The 22316-nt window shown below is 41.3% G+C and overlaps 1 protein-coding gene across 2 annotated transcripts in view; it reads left to right on the forward strand.

Annotated features, from left to right (window-relative positions):
* B3GALT1 (beta-1,3-galactosyltransferase 1) overlaps positions 1-22316 on the forward strand; it is a 402849-nt gene that overhangs the window by 127460 nt on the left and 253073 nt on the right. For both annotated transcript variants that reach the window (XR_012220340.1, XM_073545794.1), the window contains exon 2: positions 8179-8238. The gene's annotated coding sequence lies outside the window, so the exon portion shown is untranslated. The remainder of the gene's footprint in view (positions 1-8178; positions 8239-22316) is intronic.

Here is a 22316-nt window from a genome sequence, read left to right on the forward strand (position 1 = left end):
AGTAACGAGCATCCGAACATTTTAGTGCTGGCTCTTCTCTATTAAGGAATCCTTAACAAAACATGCAGAAATGTAAGGGTGGACACAATGGTAGTAAATATGCATAAGCAAATCTATTCGAGTGGAATTTAATTTTAATGGAATATTTTGAAAATCAGCATTCACCAAAATGTGGATTTTATTGCTATTGGTTTTGCACGGCCTCCGTTTTGCTGAGCCATAACCGGCCATAAAAATGTAAAAAAATTAAAAAATACTTCTGTTCACCCTGCCACTCACCTCTTGCGATGACCTGATGGGTGATGGTGAGGAGCAGAGGGTCCAGAGTAGAGAGCAGAATATTGAGTATAAGGATTTTTTTTCTGTTTTTTACACCTTTACATTTATTTTGAACTGGAGTCTAGAGAAACTCCAGAGCATAATAAGGGAAATTCAATTCATAGAGAACAACTTCTTTGTAAATTCTAATTTTTTTGGAAAAATTAATGCAAACAGTTAGATTTGAATTTTGCCTGATCAGCTCATTTCTAGTAGTAAAGTCCTCTTCGAATAGTAATTAGGTTAAGGCATACTTTGGATCCAGCATCCTTCTATATTCCACAACAGGTTAAGGCCCTTTTACATTGTGCTTTGTTCCACCCTCAGTGGTCTTGTCGGGGTTTACATCCGAATGCTCCTGCAAAACGTAATTTGGGAGTTTGCGTTAACAGGGCCATTGACTATAATGGTGCCGATAGAGTCAATGTGTGCTCTAATGTGCATCCTACTGGAGGTGTACACTCAGCTGTAGTAGACTTTGTCTGGCTGTCCTCCTGCAGTAGGTGTACAAGTCCAAAAATTATCAGAGCACATCAGAGCACACGTTAACTCTGTCGGCACCATTGTAGTCAATGCCCCTATTGGTGCATACGCCCAAATCACGTTTTGAGGGGGGCTTCAAACGTAAGCCCCGATGGGACCACTGAACATGGGACAAAGAGCAATGTGAAAACATCTTTACAGCAATTTGTTTTGAATCCCAGTAGTAGAAGATCCTATAATTTGATCGGACAACAACTTTTATTAAGACATATGTCTCAGGAATTTCCCTCCTATTTCCAATATCAAGTACAAAGTAGGACAATAATGCAATAACAGTAAACAGGTACAGTATATAAAAACCACTGCAAAAAAAAAACAACAACTGCGCTGTCTTGTACAGTATATGTAACTAATGGTGTGTTAAAGATAAAACTATACTTGAAGGTTTTGGGCACAACATGCAGTAGGCTAAGATTTCTGACTTTGATGTATATAACACTAGACATTTAATTTAGGGCCTTCCAAGTATATTTTAAAATAACTTTAGCGCAGGAACTAATGTAGGTTGACCTAAGCATGCTAAGCAGAACACTAGGGGTTGAGCTAGAACGAAACCTATTTCATGCATCATCTATCCAATGCCATTGCTAATAGTGGGCTCAGTGTACTGAGGGTCCCAAGCCAAATGCCCCTTTTCTAAATTTGGCCATGAAATAAGCCGTGCGTTCTTTTAGGCCATAGAACACGTTGAGAGTGAGAAGCTATTTCATGGATCATCTATCCAATCGCTTGTCTAGAGGACGGTCTCCTGTAGTGAGGAGCTTCAAGCAGATGTCCCTTTTTCATTATGAATGTCAATTGTGCATGGAACGGTAAACAGGCACTATTTTTTTTTTCCAGACTAACTTTTCTGCTGACATGGGCTTATACCAGTAAAGGATGGCATTGAATTATTTATCGTGTACTTTTTACATTCAGAACGCTTACATGTGTTTAGCAAAATGATGAAGAGATTGCAGATTTTTCCATGTTACTCTGTTAATAAATTTGGTGTATCTCTGGCCATCCATTCATCAAAAATTCAAATCTATGCCAGAAATTGACTGGGCATATTTTGCTCTAGAATTAATACACATTTCTGGTGAAAATTATAGTAGAAGCCATGATGATTTCAATAATCCCATTTACCTTATTAAAAAAATATGGGGAAAATGTCAGAACAAAAAAATGTTCGAACTCAATTTTTAACTTTCTTTATCTGCAAAAGTTCTGTTGTGCAGCGAGAAGGACACTAATCACAAATAAAGAACAAATTAAAAATATGTTGGAGTAATTTGAAATGTATGTTCAGTAAATGCACTCATTACTTGGTCAGGGGCTCCTTTTGCATCAATTAATGCATCAGTGCGGCGTGGCATGGAGGCGATCAGCCTGTGGCACTGCTGAGGTTATGGAAGCCCAGGTTGCTTTGATAGCAGCCTTCAGCTCGTCAGCATTGTTGGGTCTGGTGTCTCTCATCTTCCTCTTGACAATGCTCCATAGATTCTATATGGGATTAAGGTCAGGTGAGTTTGCTGGCCAATCAAGCATAGTGATACTGTTTTTTGTAAACCAGGTATTGGTACTTTTGGCAGTGTGGACAGGTGCTAAGCCCTGCTGGAGAATGAAATTTCCATCTCCAAAAAGCTTGTCGGCAGAGGGAAGCATGAAGTGCTCTAAAATTTCCTGGTAGACGGCTGCGCTGACTTTGGTCTTGATAAAACAGAGTGGACCTACACCAGCAGATGCCATGGCTCCCCAAACCATCACTGATTGTGGAAACTTCACACTAGACCTCCAGCAGCTTGGATTGTGGCCTCTCCACTCTTCCTCCAGACTCTGGGACCTTGATTTCCAAATGAAATGCAAAATTTACTTTCATCTGTAAACAACACCTTGGACCACTGACAACAGTCCAGTTCTTGTTCTTCTTGACCCAGTTAAGATCCTTCTGGCGTTGTCTGTTGGTTACAAGTGGCTTTACACAAGGAATGCGACACTCGTAGCCCAGGTCCTGGATAAGTTTATGTGTGGTGGCTCTTGAAGCAATGACTCCAGCAGCAGTCGACTCCCCCAAATTTTTGAATGGCCTTTTCTTAACACTCCTTTCAAGGCTGCGGTTATCCCAGTTGCTTGTGCACCTTTTTCTACCACACTTTTTTCTTCCACTCAACTTTCCATTAATATGCTTGGATACAGCACTCTGTGAGCAGCCGGCTTCTTTAGCAATGACCTTTTGTGGCTTCCCCTCCTTTTGGAGTGTGTCAATGAATGCCGTCTGGACATCTGTCAAGTCAGCAGTCTTCCCCATGATTGTGGAGCTACTGAAACAGACTAAGGGACCTTTTTAAACTCTTAGGAAGCCTTCACAGGTGTTTTTTGTTAATTATTCTAATTTACTGAGATAATGACTTTTGGGTTTTCATTGGCTGTAAGCCATAATCATCAACATTAACAGAAATAAACACTTGAAATAGATCACTCTGTTTGTAATGACTCTATATAATATATGAGTTTCACTTTTTGAATTGATGAACTGAAATAAATTAACTTTTTGATGATATTCTAATTTTGTGAGAGGCACCTGTATATTAATCAATGTAGCTGAAATTATTCATCTTATAAAATTTCTTTATTTATGTTAATTGTCTCTTCAGAGAAGAAGAGGGCTAGAACTGTAGCGCCACCTATTGGAACCAGTGATCTTACAAGTGAATATCGACTCTTTAAGGCTATGTGCACATGGAGTTTTTTGGCTCTGCGGATTTTGTAGTAAAAACCGCAGATAAATCCGCAGGATTTGCCCTGCGGTTTTACACCTCATAATGCATAAGGTGTGAAACTGCAGCCTTTCTGCACTAAAGAATTGACATGCTGCGGATTGTAAACCGCAGCAAAACATCACGGAAAAATCCGCAGCATGTGCACTGCGTTTTCCAGTTTACCATTGAAAACAATGGTACTGTACAACGCACCTAAATCTGCTGTGGACGCGCAGCTGCAGAAACGCTGCGGATCCACAGCAGAATCCGCACTGTGTGCACATACCCTTATGAGTCTTGCAATATGACTTGTGAAAAAATACAAGAAGTCAGCTCACCACTTTTAGTCCATCTAGATGTCCAGCTTGCTTCATAGTACTCCGCACAGACAAGGGTGAAGCAACCACAGAGGATCCAGTAATGAAGAGGAACGTCCAGCGAATAATCTAAAGATAAAATTTAAGTTTTAATGCAAACAATGGTTAAAATTCCATTTAGTTTATGTCCAGCACAATACACACACTGGCTCAATGCCGCTAAGGATCAACGCGTTTTGACCTGTGGGTCTTAATCATGATCTGCAATATGACTTAGGACAAAAGCCAAACCAGAATCTTAATTTGCAGACACGGTGTTTCGGGTTGTTGCCCCTCATCAGTGCAAAGTATGAGATCTGATTTGCCAAGATGAGAAGCTCTGGACTGGGGTTTAAGGAGAAACTTTCAATGACAACCACTTTTGATATGCCGGATAATAGTATATTGATGTCATAAAGATGGGGGATCTACAGTCTGGGGCGACATCAGCCAACAGATAGCATGTTTGCTCTTTTATATGTAGGACATCAAAAGAGTACATCTCCAGCTCCTTGGAATTTTGAGGCTTGTGGACCCCTTTTAATCTAAATGGTGATATCAGCCCTTATAAGGAAATGATCAGCAAATGACTTTTTGTTTAAATCAGGTATTGGTGTGACAAGTATTTCAAAACTATAGAATTTATTTTAAAATATATATATATTAATCATGTAATTTTCACACTGGCAACTAGGGCTTTTTTGATTCCTACTTCTGTCCTTTCAGGAAGCTTTTACAGCAGTTTCATTATCATCAGAGGCAGGATTTCACACCTCTATACACAGCTAATAACTAAAGATTTGGTAATCACAATAGGCGATATCACAGCTAATCCTGATTCCCCATTGTTCACAATGATTTTTGCACATGCAGACTGTAATACAGAAGATAGGGTCAAAGTGTGTTAATTGTGGCTAATGTACATGTGTTGTTTCCTGAAACAATAGGACGTATGATTTTAAAAAAGCCCCAGTGGCAGTGTGAAAACTGCAAGATTTCTAGTTTTTTGTTTTAATGAAAATCGCGATATGAAAAAATAAAAAAATAATAATAATAATTTTATTTCTATAGCGCCGACATATTCCGCAGCACTTTACATTTCAGAGTGGACTTGTACAGACAATAGACATTACAGCATAACAATAACCACATAGATCATAACTAGGGATGAGCGAGTAGTGAAATATTCGGACTCGCTGTACTCGTTACGAGTACCTCCTAATACTCGGGTACGAGTAGCGAGTCCAATGTAAGTCTATGGGAAATGCGAGTAATAATAATAATCTTTATTTATATAGCGCCAACATATTCCGCAGCGCTTTACAGTTTAACAGTTTCAAAACACAAGTCATAAGTAACACGTTAACAATACAATAAATAAAGCACAATAAGACGAAATAAGACGACCCTGCTCCTGAGAGCTTACAATCTACAATGAGGTGAGGGAGATACAGAGTACAGGTGTGTATTTACAATTGTATATTTACAATGAAGGTCCAGCCATCTTGAGGGAGTGAAGGATGGATTGATATAGTGAATGGGCTACACACGCACACTTACACATAGAATGACTTTGATTAGTGAACGTGATAGGCCGCTCTGAACAAGTGTGTTTTGAGGGAGCGCCTAAAACTATGCAAATTGTGGTTAGTCCTATTTTCTTGGGGTAGAGCATTCCAGAGGATAGGAGGCTGAAAAGTGGTCAAGGAAGTGGGTGGGTGAGCCTGGGGTCCGATATATGACCGCTACTCTGAGGGAGAGGGGACGAAAGAGCCTGATGGTGTGGACCTCAAAAGAAGGGAATAAGAGTGATGGAACTGGTGGGATGACCTGGAAAGTGCATTGTGGGGACAGGAGTATGCCGACTCCACCACCATGTCTGTTTGTGGGTCTCGGGGAGTGGGAGAATTGTAAGCCACCATAGGAAATGGCAGCAGGAGAGGCAGTGTCAGAATCCTGAATCCAGGTTTCAGTGAGGGCCAACAGATTAAGAGAGTTGTTCAGAAAGTAGTTGTGTAGGAAAGGAAGCTTGTTACAAGCAGACCGTGGATTCCAGAGGGCACAATTAAAAGATAGAGATGAGGGAGTGCAAGTAATATTAATAAGATTATTATGGTTGCGATATGAGGTAAGGTAGGGGTTGGGGGATGGTGGGCCAGGGTTGGGGGAGATGTCCCCTGAAATCAGTAGGAGTAGGAAGATAAAGAGCAAATAGTTGTTGGAATTGTAAGTAGTTTTTTCCGCGATGTGTTTGGTCAAGATGGGCTGAGGTTTCTCAGGAAGGTGAGGAGTGCATGGGAGCTGTACATGGGAGAGGGAAGTATAGAGGGGCTGATGTGTATGAGTCGTGATGGAGGGGGAATGGGTTGGTGAATGTGGATGGCAAGGGAGCACAGGAGGATAAAAATAAAGCACATGGTTAAAGGGGAGAGCAAAGTGTGGGTTACCTGACTCCTGTCCTGACTAACTGCCATGTATAACTGCCGTTTTCATGATGCTTAGCTTCTGTGATGCTTTGCTTATGAGATGCTTGCGTGCTGCACCCCACACATGCGTGCTTCCCCTTAGGAACTTCTAAATATATAGGCCACACTACAGGGTCAGGAGAGAGGGATTGTGGGAGCTGGGGAATGTGTGTGTGTGTGCTGGGCTGGGCGAGTACTGTGCGAAGACTGTGCCGGGCTGTGCGGGACTGTGCTGGGCTGTGCAGGTGCTGTGCAGGTCTGTGCAGGGCGGTGCGGGACTGTGCTGGGCTGTGCAGGTACTGTGTGGGGACTGTGCTGGGCTGTGCGGGACTGTGCTGGGCTGTTTGGGGATTGTGCGGGACCGTGCTGGGCTTTGCGGGGACTGTGCTGGGCTGTGCGGGGACTGTGCGGGCTGAATATTGCGAGGCGAGTAGTGAAATACTCGTCAGGATGCAAGTACCGCATAACTCGCCGAATACCGAATCCTAACGAGTATACTTGCGCATCCCTAATCATAACAGATACCAAGAGGAATGAGGGCCCTGCTTGCAAGCATACAATCTATGAGGAAAAAAAGGGAGACACGAAAGGTGGATGGTAACAGTTGCCTTCATTGTTTGGACCAGCCATAATGTTAAGTGTTTAACAGTACAGACACAGAGGGCTAATGGATGCATAAAGCATGTGGGAACTTGATACGGGGAACCTGGTTATGGTAAAACTTTTGACTGTGACACACAGGGATAGATTAGGTTAATGTGTTGAGGCGGTAGGCCAGTCTGAATAAATGCGTTTTCAGGGCACACTTAAAACTGTAGGGATTGGGGACTAATCGTATTGACCTGGGAAGTGCATTCCAAAGAATTGGTGCAGCACGTGTATAGTCTTGGAGACGGGAGTGGGAAGTTCTGATTACTGAGGATGCTAACCTCAGGCCATCAGAAGAATGGAGGGCACGGGTAGGGTGGTAGACTGAGACAAGGGAGGAGATGTAGGATGGTGCTGAGCCATGGAGTGCTTTTTGGGTGAAGGTAATAAGTTTGTACTGGATTCTGGAGTGGATGGGCAGCCAGTTTAATGACTGGCACAAGGTAGAGGCATCGGTGTAACGATTGGTGAGAAATATGATCCTGGCTGCAGCATTCAAGACAGATTAGAGGTGGGAGAAACATAGTCACAAATAAAAAGTAAATACTTTTAGCAAAAAAAAATGCAATTAATAAACGATAGGTCATTGTCTGATGACCCTTTTCCTTTTACTTTAGCTTATTGTTTGTTTGTTTGACCCCTATTTAAGTGCATGCATCCTTGGTCCTGTGCTGTCTGTCACTTTTTCACCCTGTACTCCTTACTGTTGGTTGGCCCACTGTACTAATGTGTTAGGGCTCTGACTATAGTCACAGTCACCGAATAGAGAGCGCAATAGCCAGGGTTAGAAAGCACCGCTGCCGAGGTGGTAGAGGTTAATAACAAGAGCATCAGCGACCACTGTGTGCCATGTTGTCAATGACCGGACCGTTGTGTCATCATGGTAAGCACAGAACAATCCAGGATACAGATAAAGGTAATGCTGCAGATTTTATTTATGTTAAAGTAATTACAAAGTCCTGTGTCCAGCGAACGGCCTGACGGATGGGGCATGGCACAAAATAAATATTCTAATCGCAAGTTGAGAAACTGTTTGATTTGTTTTTTTAAAGCTAGTTTGCGATTTTGTATATTAAATGTTTTGTTTGTTTTTTTTTACTTATATAGTTTATCTGCTGGATTGAAGATGACAGATGAAAAGAGCACATAATGATTCCGGCAGCTCAGGTACTGTCTATCTATCTATCTATCTTTATTTGTGAAGGTTGAGACATTTGTATCTTTTGTATTTCCTATGGATACATTGTAGATCTCGGTGGTGCAGTAAAGTTTTCCTGGTCTTTGACTTTCTGAGTGTCTCTACCTTATAACAGTTGGTTTTTTCACATCGCTTCTAAAGGTCACAGTAAATTCGTGTTGTGATTGATGGGAGCGCCTGGGACATAATCACGGTTCCGGTGTTCGGAGGCAAAGTACAACATGATGAAGTCGTTTTTAAGAACAGGGACCAAGCTGAATTAGTGAGTCGGAATAAACTGCGGTTGACATTTTGAAGCGGTGAGCAAAGAGTTAAGAAATAGAAAGTATGATAAACGTAATGTGCGTCTGCCCAAAAAACATCATTACTGTACAGTTTATTGCTGTAAAAAGCATTACATTTTTAACATTTTAACTAGAAACTCTCCTAATCCGTTCCTGCCCTGTGATGTATACATGCAGCGCAGACAGATGGACCTAAGGTTAGCTGCTATACATGTAGGGAGGTCTTTTGACGTGGGCATGGGATGGGTCCGCATCTTCAGTAGATGTGAAATATAGCTATGGCTGCCACCACGTTGATGAGATTTAGCTTCTATGCCGGTTGTTTAACCCCTTAGATGTCGCAATCATTGACATCTTAGATGCCGTAAGACATATGTTTCCGTATCGTCAGTCCCTTCCATTGTGATGCAGGGGTGCGGATGGGTTTTTGTTTTTTGCAAAAGCCCCCAGGTCTACTGTTTTTGAACTCCTATTTGAATACATGGCAGTGTAATGTACAAGAATGCAAATCATCTCACAGAGAACAAATAAAATAATATCTTTAACATAAAGATAAAAAAAGCATTAATTCAATTTTTCTAATAAAAAAATCCATCTTATGGCTAAAAAAAACAAAAGGAAAACCACACATATTAGGCATTACCTTGTTTCTAACAACCTCAACGCTATCGTTTTCACAACAGTTACAGTGGGGCAAAAAAGTATTTAGTCAGTCAGCAATAGTGCAAGTTCCACCACTTAAAAAGATGAGAGGCGTCTGTAATTTACATCATAGGTAGACCTCAACTATGGGAGACAAACTGAGAAAAAAAAATCCAGAAAATCACATTGTCTGTTTTTTTTTCATTTTATTTGCATATTATCATGGAAAATAAGTATTTGGTCAGAAACAAAATTTCATCTCAATACTTTGTGATATATCCTTTGTTGGCAATGACAGAGGTCAAACGTTTTCTGTAAGTCTTCACAAGGTTGCCACACACTGTTGTTGGTATGTTGGCCCATTCCTCCATGCAGATCTCCTCTAGAGCAGTGATGTTTTTGGCTTTTCGCTTGGCAACACGGACTTTCAACTCCCTCCAAAGGTTTTCTATAGGGTTGAGATCTGGAGACTGGCTAGGCCACTCCAGGACCTTGAAATGCTTCTTACGAAGCCACTCCTTCGTTGCCCTGGCGGTGTGCTTTGGATCATTGTCATGTTGAAAGACCCAGCCACGTTTCATCTTCAATGCCCTTGCTGATGGAAGGAGGTTTGCACTCAAAATCTCACGATACATGGCCCCATTCATTCTTTCATGTACCCGGATCAGTCATCCTGGCCCCTTTGCAGAGAAACAGCCCCAAAGCATGATGTTTCCACCACCATGCTTTACAGTAGGTATGGTGTTTGATGGATGCAACTCAGTATTCTTTTTCCTCCAAACACGACAAGTTGTGTTTCTACCAAAGTTCCAGTTTGGTTTCATCAGACCATAGGACATTCTCCCAAAACTCCTCTGGATCATCCAAATGCTCTCTAGCAAACTTCAGACGGGCCCGGACATGTACAGGCTTAAGCAGTGGGACACGTCTGGCACTGCAGGATCTGAGTCCATGGTGGCGTAGTGTGTTACTTATGGTAGGCCTTGTTACATTGGTCCCAGCTCTCTGCAGTTCATTCACTAGGTCCCCCCGCGTGGTTCTGGGATTTTTGCTCACCGTTCTTGTGATCATTCTGACCCCACGGGGTGGGATTTTGCGTGGAGCACCAGATCGAGGGAGATTATCAGTGGTCTTGTATGTCTTCCATTTTCTAATTATTGCTCCCACAGTTGATTTCTTCACTCCAAGATGGTTGGCTATTGCAGATTCAGTCTTCCCAGCCTGGTGCAGGGCTACAATTTTGTTTCTGGTGTCCTTTGACAGCTCTTTGGTCTTCACCATAGTGGAGTTTGGAGTCAGACTGTTTGAGGGTGTGCACAGGTGTCTTTTTATACTGATAACAAGTTTAAACAGGTGCCATTACTACAGGTAATGAGTGGAGGAAAGAGGAGACTCTTAAAGAAGAAGTTACAGGTCTGTGAGAGCCAGAAATCTTGATTGCTTGTTTCTGACCAAATACTTATTTTCCACCATAATATGCAAATAAAATGAAAAAAAAACAGACAATGTGATTTTCTGGATTTTTTTTTCTCAGTTTGTCTCCCATAGTTGAGGTCTACCTATGATGTAAATTACAGACGCCTCTCATCTTTTTAAGTGATGGAACTTGCACTATTGCTGACTGACTAAATACTTTTTTGCCCCACTGTATGTACAGTAAACTTTTTTGTTGTTGTTGTTTTTTGGTGCTTTTTTTACTATGTAATTTGTGTGTAACCCTCATGTAAATAAAACCCATACTGCAGACAGCTTTAGGCTGGAGTCACATCGTATAAAAAATCTCTCCGATTTTCAGCCCGTATGCTATGTGTTTTTAATATCATCTTTTACATACAATATTACTCTATGTAAATTAAAGCTAGTTTCCAAGCTAATAATGCAATCTTAGATAGATAGATAGAGATATCCTGTAATTTAATAATTTGACACGTCCCTCTACATATTATAAACTTGCACCCTTTAGTGCCTTTCATGTGGCACTAAAGAGTGTTTAGCTTTGTTTAACCTAACTAATAAATACATAAAAAAATGATGTGGAGCCCCTTCTATCTTTTGATAACCAGCAAAGGTAAAGCAGACAGCTGTGTGTTGATATTTACAGGCTGGGAAGGTCCATGGATATTGGGCCCTTCCCAGCCTAAAAATACCAGTCCGCAGCTGCCCCAGAAGTTGTGCATCACATTTGATGTGCCAATTCTGACACTTTACCCAGCTCTTGCCAATTACCCTGTTGTGGTGTGTATCAAGGTGGGTTGATGTCAACTGTGATTTATACTACGTTTACCCCGATTGACACCACAGCTGGTCAATTGGGAAGAGCTGGGCAAATTACCTATTTGTAAAAAATCAAAGCTGGCATCAAGCCGTGTGGTTAGTAATGGAGAGATTATTGAAAAGTGAGGGAACCAGCACCAAACAACGTGTTGCATACCTTATATGGCTGTCAACAACCAGCAGTTTATGAGCTTCGCAGACACCGATGCTTCACATTAAATGAACAGCGTCTTGTAAGACACAGTCAATGAAGTGGAAGAAGTGACACTCAGTGATCTGGTGGGAAAGTCTTCTTTAATGTAGAAAATCAACACATGGATGCAGAGGAGTGGGTACAGTGGTGGATGATCGCTGTTTCGAGTAGGGCAGACACTTCAACAGGTCCAAGAATTTATTGGACCCATTGAAGAATCTGTTTGATGAGAAACATCGATCATCCACCACTCTACCCACTCCCCTGCATCCACATATTGATTTTCCCACTAGATAACCGAGTGCCAATTCTTCCACTTCTTTGATTGAGTCGTAATGGAGAGGAGTCTATCAGACACCTCATAACCCAGTAATAAAAAAATAAAAATACACTCGAAAAAATAAATAGTTTATTTGAATAAACATTACCCCACACATTCCCTGGTTCACCATTTTATTAAAAAAAAGAACAAAGCCATGCAGGTCCGCCGTAGTCCTTTGAATCCGCCATAGTCCACCGAATCCAACTTGGTCCACAAATGGATTCCTGAAAGACATAAAAAGAGAGGAAAAAAACAATACACTCTCCCTTTTTCAACAATTTATTTAAAAAAATCTTCACATGCAGATCCGACATAGTCCAACATTCCCCGAATCCGGTGCCAGCGACTGTGAATAGCAGGAACGATAGATACTGGTATTCACAGGCGCCGGATACTGACATCACCACTCATCAGAGTTGTCGACAGCACTCTGCAAGACCCGGCAGCTCTGAACAGCGGTGACATCAGTAACTATACCGCTCATCAGTCACTGTATCAAAAATATTCGGTGGAGTGACCTTTTCCCAAATATGCCAGAGCATTCTTATGGAAAGCTGCCAACAATTGAGGATGTTTACAGGAATTGTAGGAAATGTCCCAGCAATAAGCAAAACGAAGCTGTAAAAATGAAATATATGGGAGCATTGAATGTTTAATCGTTGGTGACCTCAAATAAACGAGCAAAGCAGGAGGCAGCAAGAAGGAGCTATATATAAGGACTTGGCACAAAGAAGTATATAATTACCAGAAAGCAATTTGTAAAGTTGTATGCATTCTAATTAGCATAATGTAGAGTTAGTGGTTTATAAAGCACGCACTGCTGAAATAGCGGAGTTATAAGACGGGTGTAAGAATGTTTTCTAAAAGGCATCAACGTCTACATTCAGTCTTCATAGCAGAGGAATAGCATCATTATCCAATTTAGCGCTCTCAAATAAATTATGTGGACTGCCGTCATAGACGAGAATGTCACTTTTTTTTACAGCAAAGCTATTATCACATTGGAAGATGAGTCTAATTAATCAAACGTCAGCGTATTTACAGATGTAGCAGAGCTGAGTTTAGTGCTGTGCTGTTTGCGTCTTATATTTCCTTCACTTCTCACTTAAAGGGGTTGTCTGGGCATGTGATCTTGACCACCAAGCCTTAGGATATATCGTCCGTTTCCAAATGGTGAAGGTCTGACACCCGGCACTTATGCCAGTCGGCTTTTCTTAACCCCAGATGTGGCCAAATCTAAAAATTGAATGTAGCTGTACAGCACAGCTTTGTACAATGTTTAGCGACCACTGCCAGGTGCTGCAGAACAGCAACTAATGAAGAGAAAGTGAGCTGGTCTGTAGTTCTCTGCAGCGGTCGCTACACATTGAATTGAACTGTATATCTGCACTCAGTGATCTCGTTAGCGCTGGAGCTAATAACATCCGATCATCTGAAGTACCAGGTGTTGGGTCTTCATTATTTCAATACTGGTGACCTACAGTATTTCAAGTATTTGCCATCAGTTTACATCTGTGGACATCCCCTTTAATGGAGGAGAATTTAATCTATAGTCAAAGGACTATATGTAATAAAAGTAAGATTATGCGGATTCTATGGGGTCCTTATATAGAGTTGAGCCAGCCTTGATTTCTAACATCCCCATTATTACTGAGTCAAGAAGCTGTGCTGGACTCCAAACTGTGAGTAACGTTGATAAGGGACAAATGTGATGGATAGACAATTGGGTTAATGCTTCTGTTAAATGCCTGCCAGGATTATGAGATGTTCCTGGTTTAAAGTGGTTAGTTCCTATCAAAAGTGGTCCATGGAAGGACACCCAGTGAGCCGATGACTAGATCATGGGCATGCAAGGCTCATTGGAGCAATGGAAAATGGTGGCCTGGTCTGATGAATCCCATTTTGCTTTGCATCATGTAGGAGAAATAGCACAAGGATGCACTTTGAAAGGAAGACTCGCTTGTGGAGCTAGTGTCCATGCGTTGTGAAAAGTTTGGCAGGGAAACCATGGGTCTTGACTTTCGAATAAATGTTAATTTTACACAGTACCCCCTACCTAAATATTGTACAGACCAAGTAGCTTCCTGATGTTAACGGTATTCCCTAATACTTTCAGCAGGTTAATGCCCTTGGCCACACTGCAAAAAGTGTTCAGGACTGGTTAGAGGAATATGACAACAAATTCAAGGGGTTGACTCCAAATTATTCAAAGTTTAATTTGATTGAACTTCTTGCTGAAAAAAAACCAATTCTTTTCTAGCAATTTACGAGACTTAAAGGTCCCGCTACTAACATTCTTGATGCCAGATATAACAGAACTTCACACTTGTTTTGGAGTCCACACCTTGAGGAGTCAGAGGTGCTTTGGTGGCTAAAGGGGACGTATACAAGATTAGGCAGGTTGCTTTTTTGTTATGACTAATCTGTAAAAATTCTTTGTTAGAATCATATTACTTGGGAAACGTGAACCCGATGTTATAGAGTTTTGGACAAATTCATTCTGATTTCCTTTTCTAATCCTTATTGGGACTTTATAGCCAATTTATAGCACATTAATGGCTCGTTCGTGAATTGTATGATATTTGATATTGCCCAGAGTCGCCCTTAGCTAATTTTGCAAGCAATTAGAGCTACTATTATGTCTGGAGTTGGTATGGATCGATTTGCAGTACTCAGTCCCATCACCATGTCAGTGCTCTATGACTGCAGGAGGGGAGGTCTGAGAACTGTCTCTTTGCTGACGGCATCTGTTGTGAGCTCATCTGTACATTTACCTTTTGTGTCCGAGGATCTCCCTCTTCTGGTGAAGGAAGGTAGTGAGGCTGATTTGGATGAAAGAAACCAAACACCTGATCAGGTGGATTGTGACTGGGTAACAGGAACTTCAGATTGGATATAAGGCAGCTGATGCCCTTCTGAGTGGCTGGTGATTTCTCTGCTGGATTCTTGGAGACCAGTCTGATTCCTGCTTCACAAAGATAAGTTTTTGCTCTGCTATTGAACTTATTAGTTTTGGTTTTGTTTACCTTGTTTTTTGAGTTCAGCCATCCCCGGCCGGGGATGTGCTGGATTCTTATTCCTTGATCAGTGTTCTCTTTTGCTCTGCTTTCAGAATATTCTGAGTGCTGATATAGGGTTTGAAGTCTAGTGACTTCAGGGTCCTTTTTGCTAATCAGTTGTGTTGGTAATATTTTTAGCAGGGTTTTCTCGGATTGCAGACAGCAGCTTTTCTGTCCTGTCCTTTTTAGTTAGCTTGGGCCCCATCGTTTGCTCAACCTATCTTTCTATCTGTGTTAGTGTTTTCATCTCGTTTCACCGTCATTATATGTTGGGGGCTGCCTATTGCTTTGGGGTCTGCTCTGGGGCAGTCAGTTTTTCCCTTTTCTCTCTTTAGGCTTATGTAGACCTCCGGCTGTGACGAGGTGTCTCGGATCACCGTAGGAACACTCCACGGCTACTGCTAGTTGTGTGATAGGATTAGGGGTCTTCAATCCGCTAGTTTCCAACCTCTGATTTTCTGGGCTGAGCTTGTGTTTTGTTTTTTCCTCCTCGGTGACTCAATCATAACAGGCATCCATCACATCTGGTGCAACATACTTTTGACATTTCACCAAGCTGGCTAATCAAAAGATGAGCCACAGGTGCCGTCAGGTAAGAAGTGGTTCTCATGGCTCTCATCCATCAGAGATTACTGACATGGCCCATCACTCTGATACTGCCAATTGATTTGCACCCTTTCTAATTATTTTCTTTACTTTTAGGGGACTGCATTACTATGAGCATCATGATTTGTAGACTCTCTAGTACAGTTGGTGCAAATTTATTTGAACGTCCCATTCCACTGTCCAAAAGAGTTCTCTGTGGCTACTACACGAGAGTGGGCGTTCCGCCTCTTATTTGCTGGCATTCATTTCTTTTTTTTTTTTTATTAGCCGGCCCTTTGCCATGTCATTGTTATGACATGATGAACATGTGATATCGCGCCAGGTCAGCTAGTAAAAAAAAAAAATGTCAAGGAAGCCAACAAGAGGTGGTGCTCCCACTGGCGGATACAGACACAAGAGGGCCCCTATGCTAATGCAATATATGAGCCCTTTGCAGTCCAATAACTCATCATAATGCAAAATTACATATGTTTTGGAGGCGGAAATGGGCCCCTGTGTGGCTGCACAAGTGGCATCAATGATATGTCCACTCCTGGGTAGTCCGCTCCTGTAAACAGGCAGCAGACCACTGTTATTGCTGAAGGGATGGGACGCGGGAAATCAATTCTAGTAAAATAAACTTTCCGCAAAATCTGTGAGATTAGGTTGTGAGATTAGATTGAGATTAGATTGAATGTATGAATAGATAGACAACTGGGCATTCCCATTCCTCTTTTCAGTAGAGTATGTCCATACACAGCCTGTCCTTCCAGATCTGGTCGCCTTCACACTGTATCGTGATGCATCACTCATTGAGAATGGGAATAGAAGCCCTTTTAGCAAATTCCGTATGAAACCTTAGATCTTTTTTACTACATGCTAGAGAAAACTCTTTCAGTTTGGAGACAGATTGAAGAGAAAAATTCCTGAGCAGCTATTTTATTAGATGTACGTTGATTTGCATCGTACACCTAGAAGAAATGATGGAAGTACACATTTTCAATAGTCTAGACAAGCGAAGCTATTATTCTGTTTCTATGGTAACCAATGTCAATTTTTTTTGTGTAGCCTTGTACAGCATGTATAAATATATATATAGTTTTACTTCTCTTAGAAATACAATTGTCAGACTATTGAAAGCTTTCAAGGGGTTTGCGTCCAAGAACAATACAGGTGATTCCATTTAAGTGAAGCAATTAAGCTATTATGATCGCTTTGTCTCTAACCTCCCAATGGAATAGATGGAGAAAGAGGACCGTAATATAACAATGTACTGCTATCTGCTGGCTGTATGCACATATGCAACAAAGGCAAATAAAGAACTATATTTCCTATATTACCATAAAGCCTGATTATATTTTCCACCACAAACATGCAATACTTAGAAGAATGCATTTAGCTGCTTAAATTACTAAATCTATTTAGCAAAACCCGGAATATTGCAATGAGCTGGATTACAACGTAATGTAGATTATCAGTTTTACCAAGTTTCAGAATAAGGATGTGACAAATGAAACTTTCGAAATAGTTAAAAAATTTCTACCATTTTGTTTTTGTCCTTTATGTATCTCAATGCTTTGCCGAAATATTACAAAACTGACATTGCCTAATGGCACTTTCTACTCACTCTCCCTTTCCTTCTCTTTGTGTTAGAAACAGCAACAGGGAGGGGGGAAAACGGTACTCTGAATACTAAAATGTGGAGAGGGGAGAAAGCATCTGCAGTCTCAGGAAGGGCAGGAAAAAAAACAGGCTATAGTAAAAAAGGAAATGAATTGGAAATAAGTGCATGATAGAAGCGATGTGTTATGCTCCATTCCCAGATCTCATAGCACAGTTTCAGGTCCTTGATGTGCTTGTGTTGAAAGAGTTGTCCAAAAACCAGGGGAAGAGTCTTGAGGAGATCATTTGCATATTCCCAGTGCCTTCTGGGATAAGTGAAGAGTCTCCGCGAGCTCAACGATCACTGGGTTTTGGCCGTTGCAGCTGAAAAGAGGAAATCGGAAAACCAGGGGAAGAGTCTTGAGGAGATCATTTGCATATTCCCAGTGCCTTCTGGGATAAGTGAAGAGTCTCCGCGAGCTCAACGATCACTGGGTTTTGGCCGTTGCAGCTGAAAAGAGGAAATCGGAAAACCAGGGGAAGAGTCTTGAGGAGATCATTTGCATATTCCCAGTGCCTTCTGGGATAAGTGAAGAGTCTCCGCGAGCTCAACGATCACTGGGTTTTGGCCGTTGCAGCTGAAAAGAGGAAATCGGAAAAAACGAAATTTGGCTCATCTTTCATCGTTTTTAAGAAATCTCAAGATGGAAGAGGCCAGGAGCCATTTGGTGAGCTGCATTTCTTGCTACATGTTCACAGATTTACCAGTGGAAAAGCCAAACTTCACATGCCACAAATGCAAGCTTGTGTCCCTGTTGGAGGAAAAGTTGCAAAATCTCGAAGAGAGGTTAGCTACGTTGAAGATCATTAAGGAAGGTAAAGAGTTCTTGGACAGAGCAGAATTATCTCTTCATGTTACAGAAAGAGAAGAAATTCGAAGTGCACCTGAAGAAACAGAGGAATGGAGACATGTGACCCAGAGAAGCAGGAGGATCAGGAGGCAGTCAGCACCCATACTGCTCAGAAACCAGTACCAGGCTCTCACGCAGGAAAACGATGAAGAAATACATCAGGATAAGACTTTGCCAACAAACAGCAACCTTGTACGCCCTCAGAGTCCTCCTGGATGGAGAAAGAAAAATGTTGTGAAGAAGAAACGGAGAGTGGTGGTCATGGGGGATTCCCTGCTGAGAGGAACAGAGGCCGCTATCTGCAGACCGGATATAACTACAAGAGAAATGTGTTGTCTTCCAGGTGCAAAAATTAAAGATGTGTCTGACAGGATATCAGGACTCTTCAGACCTACAGATGACTACCCATTCCTGCTACTACATGTGGGGACAAATGACACTGCAAGAAATGACCTGGAAACCATCTGCAGAGACTTTGAAGACTTAGGCAAGAAAGTGAAAGAACTGGGAGCGCAGGTGGTCTTCTCTTCCATCCTCCCAGTGGATGGCCATGGAACAAGGAGGTGGAATAAGATTCTGCAGGTGAACAACTGGCTACGTCGATGGTGCCGTCAGCAACGATTTGGATTTCTGGATCACGGAGTGAACTACTTATACGATGGACTACTTGCTAGAGATGGGGTGCACCTTACGAAGACTGGAAAGCATGTATTTGGAAGTCGCCTTGCTACACTTGTAAGGAGAGCTTTAAACTAGAACAACATGGGAAGGGAAGCAAAAGACCAGAAAAAGCCATACACCTGACAAATGCTATTGAGAACTCTGCTATTAGAAGTGGAAAGGAAGAACAAAGACGAAAGAATCTAATTAATAAAAATATTGGAGAAAGAGAAACCAATCACAAACTAAAATGTTTCTATACTAATGCACAAAGCATGGGCAACAAACAAGGAGAATTGGAACTACTAACACAGGAAAATAAATATGATGTCATTGGAATCACTGAAACTTGGTGGGACAATACACATGATTGGAATACAAGACTAGAAGGATACAACTTATTTGCAAGAAACAGACTTGATAAACGAGGAGGGGGTGTCGCATTGTATGTTCGAAACGCATATATCTGCACAGAGATTGAAGCTTCAGAGACTGGGAGTTCTGTGGAAACTGTTTGGGTAAGAATACAAGGACAGAACAATGGAAAGGACACCATTGTAGGCATTTACTACAGGCCGCCTGTGCAAGCCGAAGATATAGATGAACTCTTTATGCATCAGATGGCCAAGTTCTCCAAAAAATATGACATGGTTGTCATGGGAGATTTCAACTATCCAGACATTTGTTGGGAATCTCTCTCAGGCAAAACTAACAGGTCAAGGAAATTCTTATCCTCTCTTGCTGACAACTTTATCTTCCAAAAGGTAAGGGAGAAAACAAGGGGAACTGCTACCTTGGATCTAATCCTTATAAACAGGGAGGAAATGGTTGAGGAGGTAAAAGTGGCTGGGACCCTAGGAGGTAGCGACCATGCTATTTTAGAATTTTGGATAACTAGAGGTGGAAGACCTGTGAAGACTCAGACGTCAAGGTTAGATTTCAGAAAGGCAGATTTTAAGGGATTCAGAAAGAGAATTGGAGGGATCCAATGGCTGGATATCCTTAAAGACAAAAATGTCCAGGAAGGATGGGAAATCTTGAAAAATGAAATTCTCAATGCACAGTTGTTAACAATTCCGAAAAGAGGGAAGAATAGGAAGCATTTAAGGAAACCAGGATGGATGAACACAGAACTTAAGCACATGCTAAAAAGGAAGAAAAAAATGTTTATAAAATGGAAAGAGGGAGGCATATCTAAAGAAGAATATAATGCTGTCTGCAGAACCTGCAGGGCACAAATCAGATTATCTAAAGCTGAAAATGAACTGAGGCTTGCAAGAGATGTCAAAAGCAATAATAAAGGATTTTGGGGATATGTCAAAAGTAAAAGAAAAGTCAAAGATGCTATAGTATTTTTACAGGATGAAAATGATGAAATGGTAAGACAGGATGTTGAGAAGGCTGAACTTTTAAATTCCTATTTTGCATCTGTTTTCTCTCAGAAAGGAAATGCAACATCAACTGTTATTCACTGTCCTATTAAGGGAATAGAAGAATCCAGGATATCTATAAACAGAAAGATAGTGAGGAAACACTTAGCTAACCTAAATGAATTCAAGTCTCCAGGTCCAGATGAATTACACCCCAGAGTACTGAAGGAGATAGCAGAAGAAATTTTTGAACCCCTCTCCATAATCTTTGAAAATTCTTGGAGAACAGGAGAAGTGCCAGAAGACTGGAGAAGAGCAAATGTTGTTCCTATCTTCAAAAAGGGGAAGAAGGTGGACCCAGGCAACTATAGGCCGGTGAGTCTGACTTCTATACCAGGAAAGATCTTTGAACAAATTATTAAACAACATGTATGTCAATACCTGGATAAGAATGAAGTGATTAAACAGAGTCAGCATGGGTTTGTAACTGATAAGTCATGTCAGACTAACTTAATTTCCTTCTATGACGGTATCACTGATTGGGTGGATCAAGGAAATGCTGTAGATATAGTATATCTTGACTTCAGCAAAGCATTTGACAAAGTCTCTCATACAATCCTTATTGAAAAAATGACTAAGTATGGAATGGACAAGGCAACTGTTAGGTGGATTCATAACTGGCTTAGTGATCGGACCCAAAGAGTGGTCGTAAATGGCTGCACATCCAGTTGGAAGAATGTCTCAAGTGGGGTACCACAGGGCTCTGTCCTGGGCCCTGTATTGTTCAACATCTTTATCAACGATTTAGATGAAGGAATTGAGGGTAAACTGATTAAATTTGCTGATGACACAAAGCTAGGAGGGATAGCTAATACTAGAGAGGAGAGAGAGAGGATTCAAAAAGATTTAAATAAACTGGAGAAGTGGGCAGCAACTAACAGAATGGTTTTTAACAGGGAGAAATGCAAAGTACTACATCTGGGCAATAAAAATGAAAAAAAGCATATATAGAATGGGAGGAATAGGGCTAAGTGACAGCACATGTGAAAAAGACTTGGGTATACTAATAGATCACAGACTGAATATGAGTCAACAGTGTGATGCAGCAGCAAAAAAGGCAAATGCAATTCTAGGATGTATTAACAGAAGCATACAGTCTAGATCACGTGAAGTCATTATTTCCCTCTACTCCTCTTTGGTCAGACCTCATCTGGAATATTGTGTCCAGTTTTGGGCACCACATTTTAAAAAAGACATCAACAAACTGGAGCAAGTTCAGAAAAGAGCGACCAGAATGGTGACCGGTCTGCAAACCCTGTCTTATGAGGAAAGGTTGCAGGATTTGGGAATGTTTAGTTTGCAAAAGAGAAGACTGAGAGGAGACTTAATAGCTGTCTACAAATATCTAAAGGGCTGTCACATTGTAGAAGGATCAACTTTATTCTCATTTGCACAAGGAAAGACTAGAAGCAATGGGATGAAACTGAATGGGAAGAGACACAGATTAGATATTAGAAAAAACTTTTTGACAGTTAGAGTGATCAATGAGTGGAACAGGCTGCCACGAGAAGTGGTGAGTTCTCCTTCAATGGAAGTCTTCAAACAGAGGCTGGACAGACATCTGACTGGGATGATTTAGCGAATCCTGCTTTGAGCAGGGGGTTGGACCAGATGGCCCAGGAGGTCCCTTCCAACTCTACGATTCTATGATTCTATGATTCTAAGATGTTCAAAAAATGGCAATAAAATAATGTATTAAACTACCGTAATAAAATAACTTGAATCCTTTGTTGATTCAGCACCACCTCTCCAATGCTGACCGTGTTAGTTAAATTCTAGCCTTACTGTCACATTTAACTTCTTTTACAAGCTTTGGTCACTGCTGTTAGAGACAGATGTCAAGTGTGTAACACAGCCAACATCTGCCGTGTCTGGAGTGGCCTCGACTGCTGATCTCCATCTACACACATTGACCCCAGAGTGGATGTAGTGGTACTTACATATACAGTGGGGAAAAAAAGTATTTAGTCAGTCAGCAATAGTGCAAGTTCCACCACTTAAAAAGATGAGAGGCGTCTGTAATTTACATCATAGGTAGACCTCAACTATGGGAGACAAACTGAGAAAAAAAAATCCAGAAAATCA

This window comes from Dendrobates tinctorius, unplaced genomic scaffold (genome assembly GCF_039654945.1).
Source record: "Dendrobates tinctorius isolate UK_male_01 unplaced genomic scaffold, ASM3965494v1 ptg000143l, whole genome shotgun sequence".
Classification (NCBI taxonomy): Eukaryota; Metazoa; Chordata; class Amphibia; order Anura; family Dendrobatidae; genus Dendrobates; species Dendrobates tinctorius.